Source organism: Carassius auratus, chromosome 8 (genome assembly GCF_003368295.1).
Source record: "Carassius auratus strain Wakin chromosome 8, ASM336829v1, whole genome shotgun sequence".
NCBI lineage: Eukaryota > Metazoa > Chordata > Actinopteri > Cypriniformes > Cyprinidae > Carassius > Carassius auratus.
Window position 1 is genome coordinate 11,129,901 of NC_039250.1, and position 4,648 is coordinate 11,134,548.

Sequence of the window (4,648 nt, forward strand, 5' to 3'; positions counted from 1 at the left end):
CCTCTTGCCGTGGTGATCATGTAATCCTTAAAACTACTTTTGTCATGTCTAGAACACATGCACATTACCATTTATTCACTGCAATGAATAACAATTGTAATGTTATTTAAATGAGCGAAATATTGGCAAGGTCATCTAGTGTGGTGTTTTTTCCCCCTTTTGACAGCATGATGTGTGCACTCAGTACTCAAACATTTGTGTCCAGTTAAATGCTTAGATGAAATTGTAAAAATAGTGAATATGTACACTTTTTTTTCATGATGTCTTTTATATTCATATCATTTTTGCATTTATTTCCAATAGTGTTTCTTTAGATCCTTAGGAATCATTTCTTTAACTTTGGTCAGTCAGTTATTAGAGTGCAGCCATTCTAAATGTTCTCCTATGTATCTGTAAGAAGGCAATTGTGTTAAAAGATTTTGAGTTTTGACCTGTAAAAGTCTGGTTTAAAAATGAAAAGCTGTTCACTCATTGTAAGTATACTGGATTGTACTTGTTCTACTTGCAAGGCCAGTGGTTTGTACATAATCCTTTCCCTTAAAAAGGGTTTATAATTTGTTATTGAATTATTAGGGTAGATTTGACCTACAGTATCAAAGAAATGCTATATTTTGTGTGCTAAATTTTATAGAGAACTAAAATTTTAAATGTGTGTCTTTGTTTGGTTTTTGTTTTCCATGTCAAATAAAGTTTTTGTCTTTCATTCAGAATGTTTTATGTGGCTTTTGTCTTTTCGGCTTTTCCAGAAAATGAATCAAATGAACAGCTTTATTCTTTCCTGTTTTCTAACTTATTTAGTGTTAATCTCTCAACACTATGATAAGAAACATCATCAGATTGATATGCGCCTAACTTTATTTACAAGCATATTTTTTTTCCAGCTTTCAGAAGACGTCTTTTGTTTCTCATGTCTACCCACAAGAGGGCAGCATTGAAAAGAAAATAACTGAATAAGAAATTCGAATCTGCTTTTCTGATAAAAGGACAAAGTCGTTTTATGGTTTTCACGTGTTTTTTTTTTTTTTTTTTTAATGGAACAACAGCTCTGGTGCAAAATATTAGGATTCCAGTCTTTTTCATTGAGAGCTTGTTTTGACTTTTGTATTTGAAGCGCCTCCAGACAACACAAGCTCCTGGTTAGTTATATGGGGGTCTGTGGGACTGCAAAGGCAATGAGATAAGCCTCCTAGTGTAGTGTATGTGATGTCATTGCCAAAGGCTCTTATCTCCATTCAGATGCCTTTGCTTAGACAGCTGTGCCATGCTTGATCACGTGAACTGATGCATTCCATGTTTCATGATCAATTCAACACTTGATCACGTGAACTGATGCATTCCATGTTTTCATGATCAATTCAACAGTCCTTACAAGTCGGCAGCAGCATTATCTGAGATTTGACCTTCAGAGGTCAAACGCAGCTCTTAAAAAATGCATGCATCAAACCGAAGTGATATTTTGCTTTAAAATATGGAAATATGTGATCCACGTGGTAAACTTTACTTTGCCCTTGTCACTTCTGGCTGCATGTTAACCAAAAGCTTGTATTTTGACATAAGAGAGGTCAATGTGTAATGAAGCTTGGATATGCATTGAAACAGCACAGCTCTGCAAACAGCCAAAGGGCAGGCATTTTTTGGGCAGGCCTCAACAGAGGAGTGCCGATGTTGCAATGGTACACATAAAACCTTTGATTTCATGCTTAATGCAATGGTATAAATATCCCACTAGCAAAGGCCTGCCCTGTTTGTAAATGCAAAGCAGGCAGCAGAGGAGTAGAGCTGTACTACTGTTATGGGAGATGTAGATACCACCACACGTTTTATCAAGATTGAAGGAAATACGTGATCTCATGGGAGCACAAGCTACTGTTCCACGCTCAAATGGTTTGGATCAGAAGAAAATTTTATAATCAGTATGTATATGTATATATATATATATGTATATATATATATTATATATATAATTGATTGGGCTGCCATTTAAAAGTTTTATAATTAAGTTTTCATTTATTTATTTATTTATTAATTTTAATTAATTTTCTATATTTTTTATTATATTTTCAAATATTATACAACATTAAAAAACAATATTGATTTAACTCTGCAGGTGAAGTTAATTTCAAAGCCTTTTAAACTAAATTAACTTGTTTTTATTTAACTTATATAAATTGTTTTATTTAATTAATTTTACTGTAAAATTTTTAAATGTCAAAATATATTTTGAAAATATATAATATTTAAACATTTTAATATTCACATTTTAGCTGCATTGTTATATTTTGCTGAATATCTGCCACATTTCTTGTATGTTTACTGTAGGCGCAGTGAATCTTAAAACCTTTTACATTAAATTCATGAATTAATTATACACATTATTTCCGTGTTTGTTGACCATGGGAGCTTTGAGATTCTTGCTCATGCAAGTTATAACGCACAGTTTTTGTCAGGCAGAATAGGTGAAGAACAGAGATCCTGATTCAAAACATCTTTACCCTTTACAATGTTCAAAAAAATATTCCAATACACTTCAAGTTAAAGCATCCATAATACCAAAACATAACATTAGATTATATTAAGGTCATATAAAATAGTCTGGCAAGTAATTTAAATATGCACTGCGGGTCAGTAAAGTATACTAAAATAGTTAAAAGCAACTGGCGGAACAGAAGAAAGAAGGTCAGCGAGGGAAGGAGACAGAGACAGAGTGTGATGAAGAGGGTGGAGCGAGGGAATGGAAAGAGTGTGAGATAGAAGGAAGGAAAGAGAGAGAGTTGAATGGTAAAGCTAATTAGCAGACCTCTGACAGCCCTGGCAAGCAGATAAATGGTTTTTATCTGAAAGATCACCAGTCCCCTGTACTCTTTCCACCTGTCTGCCCTCCAATATGTGTTTTGACTCAGCTGTGGCGACATATGAGTATACATGCATATCTGAATTCAGTTTATTTCTACATTCTGCTACTTCATCAAAAGCACTTTTAGCCTTTTAGACTATAGTAAACAAAGTCTGTGTGTGTGTTTCTCAGCTTTTGTGTATAAATTGCCCGTTACCCATTCTTCGAAGAACATCACGCCTCAGGCAATTGCATTTGCAATCAAGATGAAACTGGAGCATACTGGAAAAAAAGGAAAGGCACCTCAGTGGGACTTTTATCATCTCAAAATCTCGTGGCACCGCATCCATCTTTGATGAGGCAGGCCGCTTATACGCTCATCCATCCTGGGCATCCCGTGGGCTGCGGCTAAGGTGCTGACAGATTTATCTCCTAAGACAGATGTACTTTACACTCCCACACCCCTCCAGCTTTTCCAACTTTTCCATGGATTTACTTTCCTTTTCTCTGCATTTTGGAGGCTTTTCCAGGTTTACTCAGGATACTGACTCTTGCGGGAATCTATCCTGTAGTGAGGAAATATGTAGGTACATGTTTTATTTTAATGGAGTCAGAGGGTACTAGGGTCAATGACATGACATTAATGATGTAAAAAAAAATTAAAATACAATAGAGTGCTGCACGGACAATGCTTGGAAACGAGTTAGCATTTCACACCTCCAGTGATAATCCAAAAGCCAATGAATTTTTTTTTATTTATTAAATTTTAAATAATGAATAAACCAAGTACAATCAACATGAATACAAACAGTGCATTTTAAGAACTTATCAAGCCCATATTTGACATGAAGTACATTCATAAAAGACTTTTCTTCTCTTTATTGTGGAAACTCTTATGTCATTGACCCACTAGTCTACTTTAAAAATGAATCCCTCCCCAACTCGAAACCTGTGCTTGCACATAGCCTGCAGCATTTCACAGAAGCACTGTCTGGATTGATGAGCGCCACGTATCCACCATGATAAATTTGTTGTTGTAACTCTTGCTTTTGAGACTGCAAATCCCTGTTTATAGACTGCAGAGAAAGAAAGACAATCATTTCCAACAAAACCCCGCTGACTTCCTGACCATGTATGATGAAACGTGATGCTCTTTGTAGACCAAATGCATTTGAGCTCTTTAAAATTCAAATACGGCCTTTTTTCAATCTGTACAATGCACATTGTATCAAATCAATGAAAGTTTAAAGTGGAATAAATCATGTGCTCTTTCACACAAAGGACAGAGTTCAAATTCTGTGCTTTCACAAACATGAGATGATCAGTCAAAAGGTCTGTCAAAGTCAGTAACAAAGGGAAATATATAGCTGTAGGTCATCAACTTTTAAGCTGCCATAGTAGCATGTTCATGCAAGATACAAAGGTCACATGTAAATTAGAATATAATAAAAGTGTTTTCACTTTAAACAGGGTGCGTACCAATTCAAAACATGACCTATTTGGATTGTTCTTTTTCTGTTACATGCCACATCATGTTGTTCACCGGTGTGGTGTTTTGCTCACCAAGTTGAGGTTTTACACTTAAATCAAATAAGCTCATATATTAGGCAATTAAGCTTCTTAAGTGATTCAGTGGTTTGCGTAGATGTGGTCGTAAAACTGCGGACTGTGTCGAGTGTCTCTGACGTGGGAGAATGTGGGGCTGAATGGAAGATAGTGAAGCTGGTGGGGCTTCTTGCATTGTGGGTGAAAATCACACGGAAACCTGAACTTAAAGCCGACTTGAGTCACTTCCTCTCAGAGGAGAATAAAGGA

General features: G+C 35.6%; 1 pseudogene; it reads right to left on the minus strand.

The window, feature by feature from the left end:
- Nucleotides 1–4,462: 4,462 nt before the first annotated feature.
- Nucleotides 4,463–4,648, minus strand: part of LOC113107932 (endothelial lipase-like) — a 3,314-nt pseudogene continuing 3,128 nt past the window's right edge.